Source organism: Anguilla rostrata, chromosome 11, assembly GCF_018555375.3.
Source record: "Anguilla rostrata isolate EN2019 chromosome 11, ASM1855537v3, whole genome shotgun sequence".
In the NCBI taxonomy this organism is placed as follows: domain Eukaryota; kingdom Metazoa; phylum Chordata; class Actinopteri; order Anguilliformes; family Anguillidae; genus Anguilla; species Anguilla rostrata.
The window spans coordinates 14149620-14172829 of NC_057943.1; the positions used below are offsets into that span (position 1 = coordinate 14149620).

Sequence of the window (23210 nt, forward strand, 5' to 3'; positions counted from 1 at the left end):
TCAGACTACATTGCTGGTTGGCTATAGACAGTCTTCTTCCTTCAAAATACACTACCACTGGGTTATCTAAGAAAAATAAGACCGTGATGTGCTCCAAGTAATAGTTTCATTTTGAATGGAACTCTGGTATTTGGACCTTGAAAAGGAACTTCTGTGACCACCTGTCATCACAGAAGTTGGCAAACTAGAGTATTGAGAACTGGCACTCAAAACTCACAAAATTGATATTACAGTGACCTACATGTGGAACTACTAGTGTCTCAGATAAAAAGCTGCATGTTTTTGCATTAATTTTCTATGTTTTTCTTTTTTAGAAGTTCTGTCTTTTTTACCACACCTCTCTCTTGCTTTCATTATAGTATGAGTCTCATTTAGCCCTCTTACAACAAGGAGAATATGCATTACAGATTCATTTTTAAACGAATCACAGATGGTTCTTCTCATCACAATTTTGGCCTGTGCTATTTGACATTGTAGAGCTCCACTGAGTTCTATGTTCAGTTTCATGCATGCCATTATCATTTTACAGAAACAGCTGTTTTTGTCTTGAGTCCCCTAAATTTTCAGTGGTGCAAAAGAAAGTTGACAGATGACTGACAGGTGTTAACTGTGGCTCAGGTGTTTCCTTTTGCATGGATTGTTCACAGATAAAAGAGCAGTGAGTGTCTAGTCTTGGTCTTAGCCTTCATTTTCATCTGTGGAGATTGCATTTGGAGTCATCGTGAAGACCAGAAGATTAGCTATGGTTGAAAAAACAACTAATCCATAAACTGAGAGGCCAGAAGAATTCTTTAGAAGTATAGCACAGAAACTGGCCGTATCAAGTACAGCAGTTTGGGAAGTTTTGAAAAAGAAAGAAACTGCTGGTGGACTCTATGGCATACAGAATAACCAAGTAAGACAATTGCACACAAAGGATAAGTGCTGTTTACAAACACTGAAACAATTGTCAGTGGAATGAGTGGAGAAAGAAAAAAAACAGCCCCTTGATCCAAAGCATCCCCCTCATTACATTACATTACAGGCATTTAGCAGACGCTCTTCAACTGTGAAATATGGTAGTTTCACGACTTAGGCATGTATGGCAGCTTCTGGAACAGGCTTACTCGTCTATATTGATGATGTAATAGAGGACGACAGCAGTAGGATGAATATGTACAAAGAAATTCATCCGACCAAATTGGCTGGCGCTTCATATTAATGCCGAGCATCCTGTTTTCCGTTTTCATTTCCTGCTAAAGTCAAAACAATTCTGGTAAAGACTAAAGAAGTGTATTACTGGGAGCGTCTGCATAGGCATTGGAGGCTTTATTTTCATTAGAGGTTAAAGGCAACTTACTGAGTCCATAAACTTCAGCTAAGACCTTAAGCAATAAGGATATAATTATAGATAATTTTACTGAGCCAGCTTTCGGGCAAATATTATCAAATACAGCTGCGCTAGGGAGTGACTGAGAGAGTTTGAAAATAAATGAATGAAGAAATCAGGCTATTGAAGACAGTGTGAATGAATTTATGGGTGAGTGAGTGGGTAAATGGGTTGTTGTCCATGTGGTTTGGTAGGTGAGTAAGTGGATGAATTGATTAACTAGTGGGTGGCCCACTATGGACTTGCTGAGTCTTGGTGGCCTGCAAGAGCTGCATGGGTAGCTATGCAATGTAGTCTAAACTTGCAGTGTTTATCCCACAAGTGACAGCCCCTTGATGTAACTAGAGCTGTCACATGCTATCTACAGAGGAACCAAGAGACCATGGTAACCAAGGAAACAGGCTGCCCGCAGTCCAGCCGCTCACTCTCTCTCTTTCTGGCTCTTGGAAGAGGGAGAGGGAGAGGGGGAGAGAGAGAGAGGGGGGGGGGGGGTAGAATCATCAGGAAACCAACTTCAAAAGCTGGTATGGCACAGCTGAGAAAAGTACACAAGCTGAGATGTGATTTAACTCATGGTGTAAAATACAAAAATATGTGCTATTGTTGTTTAATGAATAAAAACAATGTTTTTTTTTCATAAAAATAGGGAGAAATTGAGTTCTACATTAAATCTGTGAATGTAATGATATAAGTCAGCTTATGGGTTGTTGGACATTCGCTCAACCACTTATCAGATACATGTGAATGGTACATTATTTTTTCCTGTGAAATTGGGAACTCACTTCAAGCAACATCCCATCATTGCCATCTCCTCATTTTCTCCATCTTCAGATTCAGTTATCTGCGCTGTAGGGTGAAGCGTGGAGGCTTGAGCAAGCTCAGTCCATAATTTACTGAACACCAGACACTGGAGCCAGAATCACTTAAGCACACACAGTAAACTCAGCATCATGCAGTTCTTCAGGTGGAGGCAGTTACAATAAAGCATTCTTCCACAGAGACTCAAAGCTTCCAGCCACCACTGCCAGGTTCAGAGCACAAAATCAGGGATTTAATTCACCATTGTTTGAAACATAATATAAAACAATAGGCATCAAATCTGAATTACTTCTTAAGTATATTTGTGTATACTTAATGAAAGGGACAGTTTTATGTATGATGATAGTTGATTATAAGTGCATATGAATCCTATATATATATATACATAAAGTCATAGAAAAAAACTTACAGCATTGTCTAATGCCACAGTGCTCAAGCATCAAGAGAGTAATCATTTTCAGCAAAAGAAATCAGATTCTGTGACTAACAGGGCTATTATTTAAGTGATGTGTTCTGTAGACCATACAGTCATAAATAGTCCAAATAGTCCAATTGGTATTTTACATCCTTGTGCAAAATGTTCCTTCCTGGATGTGACTAAATCAGAAAGTAATTTGTGAAGGACCATTCCCCTTACCACCATTAACCTTTTGGAGGAACATGTAATTAATCTAACCACCCACTTTTCACCCGTGGGCAGAATCCCAAAGAGACCACTACCGCACTGCTGTAGATGAGACTGCGAAAGAGACCGGGGAAAAGTGTCTTGAGTATCTTGTACATTTACAGTTTGTACATACATAACCTTTACAAACAATGTCTGTTCCATTAGTGCCAGATATAATTGTTTGCACACGGTATAATTTTCGACAGAAAAAAAAAAAAAGCAAATGAGTTTTTTCAGGGCCAATGTGGTATTAACCTCTCAAACAGAACACTCTCCTTCCTTTGTTAGAAAAATGTACCTCCCTCTTTCTGTTGCTGTACTGGCCAATTTCCTCCTGCAGAGACATAAACTTTCTTTACTGAACTCTTCTTCTTATGTTTCAGGAGTGGGTGGCATGGACATGGCATATGCTGATCCATATTTTTTTTTCATATAAGTATGCAGAACTAATCAATTGGATTAAATTGATAAATTGATCTTCAACCCTCCCTGGACTCTTTACATTAGCATGCCTTGAAACAGACCCATAGGAAAGCAAAATCCAAGAAGAGATCTCATAGTTGTTTCTTTCATTTCTCCTAGACACAAATGAGCTATTTTTAATACTAAGGTGAGACCAAAGGCTTTTTCTCCTACTTCTCAAATTCAACTCAGGAGAAACAACCACATACAATCTCATTTATGTCTTACTCTGATCAAAACAAGAGATCTATAAATTATCTTAAATAAGTCTAATTTAGGTCTTCCTGAACATGGGACCATGAGATCAGAGAAAGAGCTCAAAGAAAACTAAGCTATGACTCCTAGGATCTCATGATTCTTCTCAAATATGTCTCAGTTTTCTCATAGTGACCTCATGAGAAACAACACCATCTCAATTCAATATCCATTCGTCTTGCTGAAGTCTCAAATTCATCCTCTCATTATCTCATCTTTTCTCCTAAGGGGGTTTTAGGAGCAACAATTCAGATTGAAGTGATCTCAAAAAGACAATTGAGATCTTGCTACTTTCTCAAGAGTTAAAGAAAAGACTATCCTGAGCAAAAGATTTTTCCTCTGGGGACCTTGAGATACAGTAGTCCTAGATGCCACAGCAGAACACCAAATAAGATCCACTGATATGACCACAGAAAGGAAATGGCCTGGAATTGCACGGATGAACTAAGAGCATGGTAGAAACACCTTGTCTTATTCGGGTTATACACAAAACCCATTGTATAATTGACAAAGCACTGTAATTATTCCCAAAGGTCCAATTTAGAGCTGGATCAAAGGGGTGTTAAAACGCTAAAATTTGCTCTGCTCAGCCTTTAATAAATCATTCCTATTGTGGTGTCAAACAACGTTCACTGAGACATTGGGTCCAGACAGTGTCCCACAGACCCAGCTGTAAAAAGGCAGAAAGAAAATGGTGAACATTTTGTTATTGTTTCTTCTCATCTAATCTATGCATCACACTTTACTGACCGAAAAGCCGTAAATGTGCTAACTGCACCATTGACAGTGGAAAAAAGACGTGGCAGAGATAGAAAAAATAATCATTTATGGAAGCAAACATTCTTTATAAATGAACGTGCTTTGCAAGCAGTTGTTAGCATGACCATGATCTGTATGTGCTGTATGCAAAACTGTTTACATGTAAATAAATACATAAATATGCAGTATGATAAATAACATGATAGTGTAATATCTCTAGGGGGAAAAGTACCAATCTCATGATGTGTACAAATGGTTGTTACAAAATGGTTGTTACAAAACAGAGGCAATTGCTTCCTTTATGTACAATCAAACTTTCAATTGAGTGTCTTTATTTTTAGAGAACAGTCTCAGTTTCCCTTCAATTTGGCAGTTTTCCAGTGACAGGTCATAAGTACAAATTGAACCTTAAAAATGGTAATCATGCATTATTCTGTTCACCATGGGAAAGCAGGTGCACCCATGCAGTGATTCATGAACACTAATGATACGGTTGTGAGACCCCGAGGAATCAAAATTTTCATACAATGAAAGGAGTTGGAGCTGTAAAATCATCATCTCTTTCGCGATAATGATGAGAAGTGATGTGTCTGCGTCTTCCTCTGCGGTGTAATCAGAGTGAAAAGATATAACGAAGCTCTCCCTTTGATTGCAAACGCTGTGTAGGCTAATTTTTCTCCAGGGTTCAGCACACAATCTGATGAGTGTTTGTGTATTACAGAGTTGGACAAAGAGAAGCCATACCCTGACCTGGCTTACTGTGCACCCCTTCAAGCAACCTGTCTCCAAGCTCTCCCTGGGGTGGAGGGCATTGTAGAAGAGGGCGAGGTGAGTAGAATGTATGCACACGGTTAAAAAAAAAAGACTTGTTATAATTACAATTATATCTCAGAAGAATACAGTCTGAGGTATTTTTTTTCCCCCAAGTGATTGCTTTGAAGTTGTATTATGTTCACTTGAAAACACAAGAACACCTGTGACCCTGGGAATACAATTTCAACCAAGTTTTGTTTTCAATATTACTGCCTTTTGCTGTCCTTTTAAATTTTTTGAATACAATACTGAAGGGGCCTGTATGTGAAGTCTTGAAATGAAACAATGTTGGGGCTGGACATTTTCTGGATTGTTGAATAAGCAACCAGAGTTCAATGGAAACAAGCAAATTACAGCTAAAATGATATAAGAACACCTCCAGAAAGACAGCTAGGGCAACTGGAGTTCTAAATAGGTGGAATTTTGAGTCTTGGGTTATTTCACCACCACGTTTATCAGTTCGTATCAAGCATTAACAATTTTGTAATTGTAGAAAACGAAAAGAACTAGTTATGAGCTCAACAAACCAGTATGCGATCTTGATTTCCAGTCAGTGAATGCTGTTTGAATCAACCACAGTCATGTGAACGAGGAAATCGCACTTGTCGAGGGAAACAAATTAAATCAATTTAATGCAACAGTAATGCAAGGAGAGCAGGAGAAACAACAAAAGATAGAAAAAGCACTTACTCCTCTTTGTTGTCTCTTTTCCGGGAATATTCTGAAGTGTTTTTATGTAAGAGCTCTGCTTTTTAAAAGCACACCAATTAATCCAGAAGTGCTGCAATAAAAAGAAAAAAGAAACAGAAAAAGACAACAGCGTTACATTTTAACTTCTGGCTATTTTCCAACGATTAACAGAAGACATGTCATTAGTGTCTTTGGCTTTCAAGGCTGACACTATGTTATCTTCTGAAATGCCTTGGGAGCTGTAGACACCTAGACACATTGCAGGCTGTCAGATTTTAGGAAAACAGGCCTGTTCTCATTAACAAAATGAGAGCCAACCATTACCGCAGTGCACACCAAGCTGTATAAAAACATCACTGTCACTACTAATTTACTCAGTGGGTCCCCAGCTCAAGTTATCAGCATGGCAGAGAGCTAATAGCCTCATTCGGAACTAGATTTTGATCTGGGCGGTACAAAGCCCCTTACCTTACAAGCCGGCCATCTAAATTAGACATGGGGAAAAGGGATGGATTAGAGAGTATTTCTGCAAATACTTTAAGTTGTGAACAAATTTCCTTTGGAGATTTTTTTCAACATATTACATTACATTGCAATCACTTAGCAGATGTCAAAGCAACTTTCTGAGACAACTTCCCTCGCACACCTAAGACAACAATGCTCTTCTCAAAATAAATTATTTCAAATCAGGCCTTTCAGGAAATAAATTGAAACCACCATTATAACATTGGGTATTTTCAGTTCATTTTACTTTCCCCTACCTGATTACATCTGTGTAAGTATATGATTGCGCATGGCGGAGGTAGGCTTAATTAACAGCTCTTATTTCTCAGTGCTGCTGCCAGTGCTCATGTAAATGAGATGAGGAGTGCAAATGGGACCTTGGCTGCCTGTCTCATGAGGGCCAGTGTGTCACAGACAGCAGGGAGTCGATATGGGCACACAAAGGACTGAGGAAATGAAACAAACTGAGGATCCCCCTGCCTGTTATAAATTACGGCAAAAAATAATAACAGATGTATTCCTCCAAGCTTTGATAATCACCAGGAATCGCTTCCTCCTCTCTTAGGCCTGGTGTTGAGATGGAAGGGTAGATATATATGAGCAATCTCAAGCAATAAAAGGATATGTTCCTAGCTTCAGTCAGCCTGGTATGAAAGCCAAATGGAATTGTATTTCATTAATAGTTGAATTGTCATCTTATACTGCATGGATCATTTAAATGGTTAGAATGGGAGACCTGTCTCAGAACGTCTTGCATATATGCAGATGAGGCTCAGATTATTTTTCACGTCTATTTGGAAAAATGGCATATAAATCCGGAGAATATGAGTCAATTTATGGTCAACAGTGTGATTTGTGCAGCAACAGAAATATTTTGAGAAAGGACTGTTTCAAAACTATGGCTCTGAAATTGAACATTAAAAAATATAGCTTCATTTTAGATGTTTGGGAGTTTGTTCCCATGTAACAGAATACACATAGGTATATTCTGGTACACAGAAAATAAAAAAATAAAAACTTGAATTGGGTAAAGTTGCCACATTTAACGTTGCATGCCTCAGACAGAGAAAGGGGAGAGGCTGGATACATTCTGTACATTTCTATGTGGAAGCAAATGTATTGTTATTTTTTTCTCAATAGCAGCAGCCAGCCACAGTACAGAAGTGTGCCATTCCCAGGTGAATGCTGCTATTCCCATCAACTTCAGCAAACCACAAAATAATGTAGCCTAAATTAAAAAGGACCTGGGGTCATCCAGCAAGGGAATACTAAAGGAGGTCTTTAAATATTTCAGAGAGCAGAACATTATAACGCTAGGGCTGTCACCACAGGTTACTGCCCATGTTCTTTTATTTTAGCTTGTGTGAGACACATACAGTACATTTTCTGATAGGAGCTTCAATTGCTCTTCTGAACATCAAAGGGAACTGTGATATTGGATACAATTCTACAGCAATTTCACCTTCAAGCAGTGTAAATGTTAAAGGAAACTACGATATTGAATACAATTTTACCGTCAAGCAGTGTTTGCCTGTTGAAAGGTAACATTTAATTGAACAATTCCTGGACATGCTGGTAAATATCTTTGTCAATGCCTGGGCCAGAAAATTACACAGTGAAAAAGGCAAATTCGTGCTTCTGCGAGTGACATATTTTGTTTTACTGTAAAAGATCAGCTTTACAAGAATTAGCTGGTTTTAACACACAGACAGAGCAACTCTCTGATTACTTGCCATTGCCCCCATCCCACAGAAACCATTTCTCATATGCTCATATGTTTCCTATAAGGTCCCTCCTTTGTAGAGAGCTGCCATTCCAATGCCAGCTTAGTTTACTGGAATCAATTTAGATTATTTCATTTTTAGAAAAACAGATGGTGGGCCTACAGGTCTTACTGCATCAGATAACATGCATAGATAATCAAGATTGAGCAGGCTGACATTAATACATTCCACTCTAATTTCACTGTGTATATTCTTTAATTGTCCATGCAATAGGAGATGGGTGATCACAATTTCTCTACCACCTGGTTGCGGCATTTAAATAACATCTATTTTCTTTTCTTTTAGTCATATTTTAGAAGACAGACGCACACAAAAAACATCTGCAATCAAATGTATGTTGTTTTGTTTTCCTTTCCTGCTGAAACACCATCTGGCATTTTGTCCAGATCGTTATGTATATGCATCTTGGCTTTTGCAATGGAAACTGCAGTGGTTATTTAAAGATTTACCGGACAACCCCACCCCCACCTCTACAAAAAAATAAAAATAAATAATAATAATACATTTTATTATTATTTTACTGTAGTGATTGTACATACGCCCTGTGGCGTATGTACAATAAATTAAAGGTTATTTATCTCCTACATAAGGTAGCATTCCTGAAAGTCAGAGACAGCTCCTGACATGGAAAAACTTCTGTTTAATATAAAAAGTAAATGTACCCCAGCATCCATGCTCTTGGCAGCTTGTCATTATATTTCAAATTTTTAAAAAAATCACGTACTCATGTGCATATTCTTTAGAGGACTTAAACATATCAATATGAAGTTCTATTAATCTTTACATTGACAGATGTACATGGCATTGCCATGTTTCTTTGCCTCAAGATCCCACAGTTCATTAAAGATTCTATTTTAGTGAACCCCTGGTGGGAATTTTATTCCAATACAAACTCAAAATTATTGTTATTATTATTGTTGTTATTATTGTTGTTATTATTGTTATTATTATTGTTATTATTATTATTATTATTATTATTTGATCAAAGCTTATAAAAGTTCATTGTTATATTTTGCATATATTACAACTAAAATAAAATAATCCCAAATAACAACATATACTTCAAATGAAATGGCAGCACAGCTCAAGTTAGCGCCCTTTCACCAATAGCTTTAGAATTTCCAAGCCTTACTGTGAGGTGTCAAAAATGAGTTACTGGCTTCACATTGATTAAATTCTAGCCCCACCACCAAAGCTCTATTATAGTGTGATCATAGCTCTCTGTTTACCAGCAAGTTTTTTGGTTTTTTTTACAACTCTGTACGACCAATTCAAATTTTGATCGGTAAATCGGTTCAATAGAAATGCAGTTACAATTTTTTTTTGTATCTCGTAAGTCCATAGTCCATGTGAACACTGATGGTTTATTTGAACACTTTATGTCCATGTATGGGCTTTTGATGTATTTATTTATTTCATTGGTGTGAAAACATTGTGTGTTTGAATAGCTTGCTGAGTTTCCAGAGGGCAGATCTTAAAAAGAGCAATCTGTAGATTTCAGGTGCTTGCAATTATAGCACAAATAGAGCAGAACTGCACTGAAGCTCCACGCTGAATGCTGAACGTGAGGCAATATTGATCCCATTATAGGGATATTGGACAAGAGGAGCTGATGACACCTAATTATCTCTGCTGTCTCTCTAGCGAGTTAGCCTTTAAAGATTTGTAGCTTTGAATAATTTCTACCTGCCACTGTTGATATGCACAAGGGGAAATTTTTACCTAATTCTTTTTGAAATAGGGAAATTATTTTCCTCTACTCTTGTTAAATATTTGTGGCAGACATTGCTTGGGGGTTGCTGAAAAATTTCATTTGTGTGTTTTCTAGTATGTCTGATTCAGTGTGCAGCAATACAGGAGTTATCTTCTTTTTTTTCCCTTCCAGAGGTTGACAGGTGTTCTTTTCTCCTAAAAAAAAATGTCCAGACCAAGACAATCTACAGGAGAAAGTCAATGCAAGAAACAAGCGAGCAGGGGGGTTACATTTTATTCCTGGCCCTTGGCCTTAATCAAGTTTCTTTTGTACTATAATCTACCTACATCATGTTGTGTATCAAGGTGTCCACTACCAATAAACAAATGAGACACGCTGGCCTTTGTCTGCTCTGAGTCTGTCAGAAGCATTTGTCCAAGTGGAAAGAATGGCCAGCGTGGGCGGCCCAGGAGCAGCCATGCCTGGCAGGGGAGACAGAGGTTGGAGCCCTGTATGTCTACATGTCATGCTGCCAAAACCAGAAAATGCCATTTTATATGGTGGCTTTACTCCACCAATGGAAAATAACCAAATATTACACTTACATGCCGGCTCTCCACCACCATGCCTTACAGAAGACAAATGAAGACAAAGTATAGAACATGTACTGTAAGATTAACAATTGATTGGAAAAAACAAAATCTATATTTTAAAACATTAATATAATAATGTGTATAGATATAATACAAATGAGAAGTGGGATATCTGTACATTGTCTACCTTTGCTTTTGCCTCAGATATGCAAGTCTTTGACATTAAATGGCGTATCAATAAGTCATAAAATCACAGTTTAAATGTTGAGAGCTTACCAAATAATTACAAGCATTTGCTTGCACATTTACTGATGTATGTTTCTAGTCACCTGTGTGTTGGTGTTACCGTCCCAGCCATACCTCCTGAGGTTGAGAGACACCTTGACTGTGTGGGTTTTCACTGAATGCACTCAAAAACTTACTTCATGATAAAGGCGAAGATACATTTGGACCTCACCTCTAATAAATGAGAGGTGATTAAAAAAAATCAGTGTCAGCCCAAAAAGACAGTTTTCCATTTTGGCATCATATCAAAAATCTGAAGTCAGAAAATATTTTATTTTAAAAATTTCAGATTCCGATCACGCATCAACAGGACCTGATGGACAAGAACTGGAATCTGCATTAGATTAGGTGATGATCACCATAATTAATGTATTACTGCGAGTAATCTTGAGTACATTGATGACAGCCAATTGTAGAAGTCACTTTACTTTTTCATAACATATTTTTAACATTCATTTGTCTTCTTAGAAAGCAATAGCATTCATTGTGCTTTCTTGCATGGATAGTATAAAAGTCATCCTACTCCTGAGTACCCCCACTTCAACAGGTGAACTACAACAAGAATCATCTGTAATTATTAATAGATCCTTCCATGTAATGCGGGTACATTTACAATAATGTTAATAAATATGTATTGTCAACGTAAAAAATAAATTTGGAAATGAATAAATGTTTCTGCTGTCATACAGACAGTAAACCCAATTTGTGTAAGAATCAATGGAATTGATGATACACCTATCTGCTAAACAATCTCCTTCTATTTTGTCACCATTAATGTAAAATGAATTTCTGAGATATTAATGAGTTAGTAAATAAATTGGCAATATTGAATATTATATTTATATTTATCTTGAAATTGTCCCTTGGCTCTACCCCCACTGCTGCTCTAACCTGGTCCTAAATAACAATAACAGCAGGAGACTATTAAATGAATTATTCTGACATCAACATGACTGCATCTGTCTACAGTGCAACGTGTCTGCCTGTTATATTGTGGTACAATGAATATTGAATTGAATATGAAATGTTGCATAGCAAGAAATTGGGCTTTCTGCAGACAGTTAAGTGTTCAGTAATATGCTCAAAGTTGAGCGGGGAGCCAATTTCTTCACCCCCTACAATTCCTTTGCAGCAATATCTGCTAAATGAGATTCTTTCACATTCAGAAAAAAACCTCTTGTTATAACGAGATCCTTTTCTCATTATAATGAGATACGTCCATTGGTATGTCATTATAGGAAGAAAAGGATGTCGTTATAACGAGGAAAGTTTGTTTCAAGAAGAAAAGTTTCTCGTTATAACAGGATACTGAGTGGGAAATATGTTTCCACTATGGCAGAAATATGCTGCCATAGAAATTCACTGAGGTTTAGAAATAATTCTTTCACCATACCTGCACATCTCAGCGATTCACACGGTCAAATCCCAGCATGCTGATTCTTTTTTTGAAAGCTACTTTGATCACTATTCAAATGGATCAGCTATAAAGCAAGTGTTGATTTGGCATTACATCCTTCAGAAATACAAGGGAAGATAAAGAAGCAGTGCATTGTGAAAAGACAACCTGACTGCTACACATTAACTCCTGACAACTCACTAGTTCTTTGTTGAAAAAAAAAAAAAAGTCAATTGCAGTATGCGATATGGAATGGAAAGACTGTGCAAGAATCCCATCTAAAAAAAAAAAATGGTTTACTCTAGAAGGTTACTGAGCTCTCCTTGTGAATCCCTGCAAATGAATTGGCATTACTTATTTAAGCATGGAAAGGGTTCTTCAAAGTATACAGAGCCTTCCATAATGTTTGGGACGAAGACATTTTTTTCTGGATCGGGCTTTATACTCTACAAATTTAGATTTGTAATCAATGTGGTTAAAGTGCAGATTTTTTGTGTTTTTAAAATCATTTTTATGGTTACTCAGAAACTTGTTACAAGATTTTAGCACTCCCAGGAAGTTGGCTCATCACAGTCTGCAGTGGATGGTTGACTTGATGGAATGTACATTTTTAGTCAACCGCTTCATGTTGATGAATCATAGAGGAAAACAGAAAAGTAATTGAGTGCCAACAAACTGTGCTCTAAGAGTGTTTGGAACCCTGATAATGATTAGGATACCCACAGAAGCACTGTGGCGTTTAATTGGTTTTGAAATTAAAGGATTAAATGCTCACAGCTATCATTTATCCACAGAATAAATGATATTATTCATCTCAAAGCATTACACACACACAGATTTTCAGTTTGTTTAACTTTAGAAGATTAAGTCCATCACTGCACGCATCTCACCTCTCCCGGTAGCTCTGTGAGTCGAAGATTTTGGCATTAGCTCCCCGATACCCAGAAGAGGTCACAAATCTCCCTCAAAGTTGGAGTGGGCTATAATAATATTTATGACAATATGAAAAAAAGTAAAATATATTACTATTTCACACTGTTTTATATACAACTGGAAGCAGTTGTTTTATTTTCAATAAAACAACACTTTAATACTTCTTTTGCATTCACAGATGGCTTCAAAATATTTTTTTGGGGGAAAAAAAAAAACAGAAAAGCCAGTGCCGAGATTGGCTTGCTTTGCCCCTTAGCTAAACACCAGGTTTTCAGGTGCCGGGGTTTGCTAGGCACAATGTACGTCACTAAAATACCAGTGAAATTCTTTGTACTTGTATGCGCTTTCCACTTTTGTGCAGGCAAACTAAGTTGGAAATGCTTAAGTGTTGGGCTTTCGCTGGATGAAGAAAAACCAATACACTTCTTTGGTTTCTAAACAATGAAGAGTCCCACAAGAAATGGTTTTCATTTCTGGAGGCCCATGGGCACTGTGATATTGCAATAACCCCAAAAGTTAATATTTGTAGAGTCCATTTTCACAAGGAGGACCTCACCAACTTTAAGTGGCTTTACTAAAATGCTAACACTGGTTAATGGTTCAGTGCCTTCCCTCCTTCACCTGCTGCTAGCCACACTCCCAGTTGTGACAGAACAGATGCATGATGGATTAGTAGAGGCCTATCAGTAGCTAGCTATAGTTAAATGGCTTTCAAGCTTTGACATGAGGAATCAAAGCCATTCTCTATTTGGGTGTAAAGTCTGGAGTTTGAGACTGCTGTCAAGTTTAATGTTAATGTACAGTAGCTCAGTGTTACAACATTACAACTTTACAATGTTATTACACATTGAATGATATGCAGGATGAAATATACAATGGTGAAGCCAACTTGCTAAATGTAGGCCTGCCATTAAAAGTACTGATATAAAAATTAGCCCGAGTTATAAAAAACAATATTGGTTAGCTTCACACAAATTAACACAAGCCGTATTCCAAAGCAGTGCTACCAAATGTTTCCTAAATTAGTTAAAATAACTTGGCCCTGTGTTTTTACCCATCTTACCATCAGAAGAGAATGTGGTCATTCCAACTTTATGCAAATACAAATAGTGGCATCTACCTCCACCCCAAGTAGCTACAGCAGCCAAAACGTAATTAACTGTAGAAACAGCATAATGGTCAATTTCACCCTTCTTACTTTAAAAAGATGAAGCCACAGTGGCTGCAAAGTTTTGTTTTTTAAATTATTATTCATATATTTTTTTAAACATTTCTGTATGTGTTCATTTTGCATGTGTATCCTATGTTTTTATTGGCTGATGTAGCTCAATTTCCAATGGGCGGATGTATTCTTTGTAGGCCTGGAGCATTTGTGATGACGTAATTGGCAGGGGAAAACAAAGAAAGAAAAAACTCAAATTCTTCCAAGTTTGGTGCTTTATTGTGTGGACGTGTTAAGTTGTTTGTGAATTCTGTCTGTTGACATGAGGTCAGAAGGTAATGAAATGAATGTTTTCAAGGGCAGAGTGCCTGCGGACATTGTGTTTATTTCTGTAGGAAACCCTGAAAAGTGCAAAGCTCTATGTGCTGTATAGGTTTGGGGCATACCACCCTGCCTAGGCATAACTTAGAGGGATGGCAGGTATCCATCCATCAATTATCAATACCCGCTTATCCTGGCCATGGTCGCATAGGATGCTGGAGCCTCTCAGCGTGCATTGAGCAAGAGGCAGGAATTCATCCAGGACAGGTTGCCAATCTATCACAGAGCACACACATCATTCACTCACACTTATACCCATGGGCAATTTAGAGTCTCCGGTTAGCCTACCGGCATGACTTTGGACTGTGGGAGGAAATGCAAACACCGAAGGAACATGCAAACTCTTCTTGCTGTGAGGAGACAGTGCTACCCATTGCACCACCATGCCACCCTATGGCAGGTATGTAATATGTAACAATTCTGTAATATTTAACATATATGTTCTTCAAATATTTTCATATTTTTATAATCTTGTACACCTAGTGTTTTACCACAAGATTTCTTGCATTGATTTTATTGATTATTTCTTGACATTTCTATGTAGGTTGATGGCTGGGTTGAATTTACTTTGCAGAGTATTTTTTTTTCCATTTGCTGTACTCCAAAAAGAATAACACTCATCGTCTGTACGGTTGGGTTTCCTTTTCCTTCTGTTATAATCATTTTCTCCTTTTTTCAAATTTGATAAGCCTATTTTGCCAAAGCTAAACTAGATCAAGGGGGTTTAGTAATCACTGACATACAGAATAAATAGAGACAGACAAATATGAGCGTGTCTCAATCTATATAATTAGACAGTCTTTAATTGCGAAGAAACAGCAGAAAAGAAAATGTACACCGAGGGCTGAAACACATGCATTATCTTTGCTGCTTTGCATCTAAAATATGTAGTCTAATGTAGCTACATGAGTGTTGATATGTAACCATAGTTACTAAAAGGCTTGATCTCCCTCACCTTAGGGAAATAAGCCATTTGTATAGGGGCATTATTGTCTCAAAAATAAACACCATGAACATTCCACAAATGTAATGACTCAAATATTTTCCATTACTTGCAAATAAAATTCTTGGTTCACAAATGTAAGTGCAACTATAATGCAACTGATCCACAAATAAATGCAGCTGATCCACAAATAAATGAATGAATGAAACATTGCATTTATATAGCATGTTTCCAGACGCTCAAAGTGCTTTACAGTGATCGGGGGGAAACTCACCTCAGCCATCATCAACGTGTAGCACCCACCTGGATGATGCACGGCAGTCATTCTGCACCAGAACGCTCACCACACATCAGCTGAGGTGGAGAGGGAGAGAACCAGTTTTTTAGCTAATTAAATCAGGGGATGATAAGAAGGCAGGTTGAGAATTTAGCCAGGACACCAGGGAACCCTCCACTTTTTGCAGAGAGTGTCATATGATCTTTAATGAACGCAGTGAGTCAGGACCTTGATTAAACATCTCATCTGAAAGACAGCATCTCCTACAGCACAGTGTCCCCTTCACTCCACTAGGGATATTTCAACCAGTGGGAAGATTGCCTCCTGCTGGCTCGCCACCCCCACTTTCAGCAGCAACTTAGTTTTCCCAGGAGGTCTCTCATCCACGTATTAACCGAGCCCACACTTGCTTAGCTTCAGCCATTAGGCAGGAGCAGGGAGCATGGTGGTATTGCTGCTGGCTAACCCACACATGAGGCTGGTCCACAAATAAATGTAGCTGTAGCAGGTTCACAAATAAATGTAACTGGTTCACAAATATGAAATATGGAATTGTTAGCATTTATTTGTGGATTCTTGAAACAATCCTGGCAGCTCGATTTGAAAAAAAGTCCACAAGTCAGTCCACCCCCCCCCCCCCCCCCCACTCCACTGAGTCTAGGCCAGCCAATCAGTTTCAGACATCCCTTCCTTAATGCCCACATTACTCTGACCAATCACATGCTCCCTTAAATCAATCGAGAGGAGCTGACAGAAAAAACAGATGGCCAACATGACCACACTTAGACATGCAACATATGAGAATCATCCTGCTAAGTCTGCAGTTTGCTTACTAATTTTTATATTTACGTAGACTAGTTAGCTCACTAATTTGCACCCTTATTGAATGCAGTCCTCCCTAAAGTTATATCCCGCAACAAAATGCCACCAGCAGTAGCTAGCTAGCTATCATTTACTCGCACACTCATACCTCCAATTAGCCTACTTGCATGTTTTTGGACTGTGGGAGGAAACCAGAGTACCCAGAGGAAACCCATGTGGACAACATGCAAACTCACACATTAAGGTCCAAGCCGAGATTTGAACCCACAACTTTCTTGCAGTGAGGCAACAGTGCCGTGGTCCCTCGTTCATAGTGGACCAGAAAATCACAAAATCCTTTAGAGTAATGTGTAGGGGCCCAATGTCATAATGGAGGGGGTGGGGGTTACTTGCCATCACCCTAACATTGAGTGTCTCCTGGAAATCTGTAAAAGTGGGATGTCTGGTTTTGGTCAATTTGGTGCTATAGTTGAAGAATTTTGTGCATTGCAACTTTTCTGTGATGCCATATAACTAGTACGTATCTGTTCTTTTGCCAGGAATAAACTGATCATAGAGCCTTAAATGAATTAAGTTGGATTTGCTTGTTTGGCAGAGGCCCTTATGAATGGTTATAGACTAACATATTGTCCAATTTGCACCCCATGTAAACAGCTAAATCTTTTAACTGAAGCAATGTGGGTAAGGAATGATTCTCAGGATTAAAATGAGTGCTCCTAAATCCTGCAATACAGTTCCCCAACAACTTTTCCACATCTCTTGACCATACTTGACAAACATATCATCCATGAAGTTAAATACAACCTAACCAGAACATACATTGCCCAGACTACCTGCCATAGCGTCTATGCATAAAGCTGTACACCATTTACCATCCTTCCTGTTAAAATAAGATTCCAGCTGCTTCTCCAGGTAATGAACCATGATCAGGAAGCTCAAGACTCCTGACCCAAAACTCTGCACATGCAGACAGCCAGAAAATCTGTCTGGAATACACGCCACATTTAAAGCTTTAGGTTGTATTCAGTACTTTTAAAATAATATGCTAATAAAAATAAAAAAAGTAATAAATAACACCACCTTATCACCCCAGGGATTCAGCCCCTGTGCCAACTACTTGAGCTGTGGTACAGTCACATGTTTTGCAATAGCTTTGGTGGTTGTCAGAATTTGGTATTGGGAGTCTTGATTAAGTTAGATGTGACAGAAGAGCTCACAGCAAGAAGCGAAGTTAGATGATCAGCTCTCCTCTTTCCATACGGCAGCAGTCAGTCTGATGTGTAGATTCTTAATATACAACCAAAGAATATGTTCCTTCCTGATCACCTACTCTACACTGCTCCCAATTTAGGCCATGGTACTTCTACAATTGATGTTACAACCCACCCCCCACCCCCTCTTCCTTTTTGGAAACCTGAGGGCTAGAGGAAGGTAACACAAAATCACCCAAGAAGTGAATGGAAGGGGACAAGACAACCATTAAGTAGGCTATGGTGCTTATTTACAATGTACAGCCAAGTGAGAGGACATGAGGTTTCTATTCACAATGCTATTTTCTATTTACAACCAAACAAACACAGTAGGTAGCACAACAGGAACTAAAAGGGGCAGGGAGAAAGATTACATGTGTTGCCAAACGAAATAACTCAAAACAAAGCACAATTATGGTTTTTAATCTTAATACTATTAAAACAAATCAAACAAAACCCTAACTATTCTAACTAAACCTGAAATGCAGGGGGTGGCAATCACCTCTAACCTAATGTCTGTAACAGAAACCAACCTACATGTGCTGTGTACAGGGTACGCCAACTTACCTAGTCCCTCTCCCAGGAGAACAAAAAACAAAACCAGTACACACAAAGGAGCACACAATTTCAAAGGTCCAACAGTAGCAAAACAGGCTTCACACTCCTGGAAGGCAGAGAGGGGGATCCAAAGCAGGATCCTTTCAGGTGGCTTTATATTGAGGTGGACATTGGTGATTGGATGAACCAGAAGAGGGCAGGATGGAACCAATTGGTTTATGAGTGACAGATGAGCGGACTAATCACAGAAGACCTTGAAGTGAACTGGCAGTAAAAAGGGAAAACAGACTAGAATAAAACCACCACACAGCAAATTCCAAAATCAGAATATTTATCTTAAAAGAGCGATAGCCTTTGGGCCCAGAGATGAGGATCAAGTCCCCTCTGGCACTAATCCCCCGTAGTTAATACAGAGGTCATCCGCACGACTTGTCTTCAGTCTTTCTAAGCATGCTCATGTCACACGCCTCTTACTCTCACTTCACTGGCTACCTGTGACAACTCACATCAAGTTGCTAGCCTAGCAAATCGAACAGCTCCACCATACCTATAATCAATATTCTAATTCTTGACCTCACCGTTCTCCAACCTTAACGTGACTAGCGCTTCCCTCCCTGCGTGGTGACTTCTCCCAGGCATGATGCCTGTCTGTACTGGCTCCACAATGGCGGCACGTAATTTTCAAACGTGGTCAGGAAAGCAGAATATTGTTTGTCTTTGATGCAGACTGCAGATCCACCTCTTTAGACTGCATCTTATTTCCCCTCCCATGTTCATAAAATTTTACTTTGGTTCTTTGCTGGCATAGTTAATTTTCAACTGTGTTTTTGTGATGCAGCATCTTTCGTTGCTAGTCTGGAAATTTTGTTAGTCTAACAATTGCTCATTTAAAACAGGTGAATGCACTTCTATTTATCAAATAATGTAAATTGCTCTGGAGAAGAACATCTGCCAAGCCTGATGCATTGCCTAATAGTTTAGCGATTCCCTGCTGAGCTCTGGATTTATTAACTTCACCCTTCAAAGCACAGTTGATGGGCACATGTATTTTCCCTGGCACAAAGAACGGTGTGAAAAAGCAGGTGAAATTATCCACTTTGCAGCTTGTTACAGTTGCCAATACTTGGCACATACTTGAACAAAAGCCAAGCAGAGGGAGTTGTCTCTGAGGTTGTAGAATTGTATTACAGGTAGTTGTGTATGAATGTACATATTGAGTGTGTGTGTATGTGTGTGTGTGTTTTTATGTGTGTGGTGGTGGGTGGTGGGGAGGTGGGGGTTGGTGTAAGTATCCCTACCCAATTCTCCTGAAGGATAGTATGAACTTTTGGACCGCTCACATCCCTTCATCCTTCAAGCTCGATGGACAGGAACTGATCTGCACATGATAAGGGTGACCAGGTGAACTACGGTTCTGTAGTAGCATTTTGAAGAAACTCAGCATTGTGGGAAGTGTTGAGGCCAGGATAGCGGCAATGATGGACAGGGGAAGGCGGGTAGCATTTTCAAACCTGTCTGAAGATCCTTCTGTCTACTCCTCACCTTTTCTTCCTGAAGCAGAGTGGGCTCAGTAGCTGTCAGAACCATCACCGAATGGCTGGCTGGTTTCTCTTTCAGTCAGTGTGGGGAGTGGTTGGCTGTTATCTTAATGCCCACTGGCGTTCTGTCTGGTGCCTTCCGTCTCTGATTCATTTCCCCCATCCCCAGGAGACTAATATGTTCATCTGCCACTTGTTTTCAGAGTCACACAAGAGGTGCCTCAAGTCACCCAGCAGGGGGTCAAAATGACACATTACTGCTTGATATTAAAGCAGTTGTGTGTGTGTGTGTGTGACATAGGAAAGGTGTAGCACAAAAATAATACTGGCACAAAGACAGTATTAAAGCACAATAGATGAGTCATGCCTCATAATTTCATAATTTTCCCTCTGCCTCTGTAATTCATTTTGAAATTACATTACATTATATTATATTATATTATATTATATTATATTATATTATATTATATTATATTATATTATATTATATTATATTGTTTGTTTTCTATACATATATTTTATTCTCTACATGATTCTCTATGAAATAATTGTCTATTATTTTGTACTCTACTGGAGGCTGAGATAACACATTTAGTTCCTAAGTCATTATTTGCACAGAGACAAGACTAGCTCTGATCACCTGGCAACAGCTGCCCTGGCAACTCTAGAATCAACGAGCTGTCTATTGTTGCACATAAGTGCACTATAGAACAAAACACATGTTCATTTATCTTGCACATGCAATACTTTCCTTCTCCTAGAATAATTATTTTGATACAGAATTAACACACACGCACACACACGCACGCACACACAATACATGAAAATACATTTTCATAAGTGTGAATGATAAAATTACTTTGGTACATTTGTTCTATATTGGCAGCCGTTATGATGAAACCAATTGGCCTCTGGATAAGTCATGTTCTGTCGAATGTGAGATGATTGACCCTTTACCACAAATGCTATGATTTAATCTGAGACTGATGCTGAGATTTCAGACATTTTCTCTAAAATGCTTCCAATATAACACAAGGAAATTTGATGTTTAAAGTACACACATGATTTTCTAATATAATTGATGGGGTATTTATAGTCAAGGCAACAACTTGAAAGCAGGAACCATTTTATTTGTGATTATTGTGATTGTCTGCCACTGCATGTTTGACAGAAAGGTGATCCCGATGTTAACGTTGATTATATCTGAATGAGGACATGGTAATTGAAATACAGGGAAAGACAGAAAGACGTTCTTTTTGCTGCAGTAAAGAATCAATATTAAATGACACATATCCCCCACAGCAAGAGACTGGATCTCGTTTTCAACAGAAATGACAAATGGCTTCTAATTTTTTTCAGTTATTCTGAAAAATCAAAAACTTTAATCATGGTCCTGATCTCAATCTACATTAGCATGGTACCCTACACACTTCTCCCACCTAAAGTCTCTATGTTACCTTTCAGTCAAATTGTATAATAGGTGTTTTCATAACTTCTTGCACTGCAAAAACAGACAACAAAATAAATTAGGCCAGTCATCTTCAGCACACTTACTGCCATTCTTTACTTTGATACAGAGGCATGTGTCTGGGTTTTTTTTTTTTTAATAGAAAAGAGGCACCAAAAGTTAGCTGTCAGATGGTTTGACCATATGCTCTCTTTCTTTGGTAACATGCACACACAAACACACACACATAAACACATGCGCACACAGACGCAGGTACACACACACCAGAGAGACATACACCAGAGCAAATTAATTAAATCCTGTCACCAGCCTGTTAGATATCAAATGCTAAAATTCAGCCTCAGCTCCATGCAGTAAAGAACAGAGGGATTTAAAGCAAATCCCTCATTAAACAAAAGCAGAAAAACGTCTGCCTGTTCTAGACTGCCCACATCATGAGATGACATTTCTTTTGTCAATTGCAACAACATTCCCCCCTATTGAAGTAAGAAAACAGCAGGAGAAAGAAGCTTATGTTCAAGTGAATACAAGTTACCTGCTACAATAGAGCCACCTTAGCATCTGGCCCAAAGCAGAGGAATTTGTCATTGGCAATCCAAAGTAATTAAAGGCAATCGGTTTATGCTGCAAGACAAGACCATTGGTGTGGCATTGGGTGTGGTTTTGCCAAGAAGCCAAGAACTTGGGGAGTTAAATGGTGGACTCTGAGTTCGCAGTGTTTCTACATGACAGAAATGTGATCTATTTGCCTCGATTTTATATCATTTTTTAACATAGTAACTACTCTATAGATATTGATGAAACTAGATATAGGTAAGCTAGCCTGCTAGCAAGGTAGCTATTCAGTTTATTTAGCAACCAGTCCAGTTTCCCAGCAAGTTATCTATCCAGCTATCACAGACATCCCAACTAAATAGCTATCCTATTTCTGTTACTTGGAACCAGACCTGGGTCAAATATGTATTTGTTTTTTATGCAAATACTTTTCTATGCTTTACTGATCTTGCCTGGTGTATTGGAACCAATAAAATACTCTCAAAAAGTACAAACCCCACCTTCTGGTCATATTGGCAGAGTCAATTACACCAGGCAAGATCAATAAAGCACAGAAAAGTATTTGAATCCAAAACAAATACATATTTGACCCAGGTCTGCTTGGTACATTTACTAGTAAACTCATCTTGAAAAGCTAATATTATGGTGTCAGAAACCATTTTTTGCTAATTAATTTTTGTTTCAAGTCTTGTCAATAATGTCAGATCCTGTAATTATCTAATAATCCATTGAATTATCTAACAATCTAGGGAATTCTTCTGAAAACAATAGTGAATGCTAAAATATTAATGAACTGAAAAGTAAAGGTATGGATATATGCACAAACTTTAAAAAAATAACAATTGCCTCGTCTTCAGTACTAAAACATTTTCATGCCTCACTATGAACTGGCCTCTATAAGTCACAAGCTCAGGTAAAAACATAATATTGACAGAAAAAAGTAGAGCCGGTCTCACGTGCCACCTGGACAGCACACATTTCATCTTATTTCTCAATCGCAAACTAACTGATTTTACAATTTCATTCAATCGATTGTCGGCTATCGTTCCTTTTAAAATCAGAATACAGGCTGTCAAGACGTTGTTCATACAGGCTGTCAGGTTGTTATGCATTTATCATACACAAATGATATGGGTGTTATTCTCTCTAAAATTAATTACATAATTTCTGCCATAACCAGAACACTTATTATAGCAGCAGAGTCTCTCTCCCTCTCCCTACCTCTCTCTATCTC

The 23210-nt window shown here is 38.3% G+C and overlaps 1 long non-coding RNA gene across 1 annotated transcript; it reads right to left on the minus strand.

Annotated features, from left to right (window-relative positions):
- Window positions 1–12521: 12521 nt before the first annotated feature.
- Window positions 12522–18587, minus strand: LOC135234007 (uncharacterized). Its single transcript, XR_010324004.1, has 2 exons — window positions 18425–18587; window positions 12522–15862 (listed from the first exon to the last, which is right to left on the minus strand). It is a non-coding gene; the product is annotated as an uncharacterized LOC135234007 (long non-coding RNA).
- Window positions 18588–23210: the final 4623 nt, after the last annotated feature.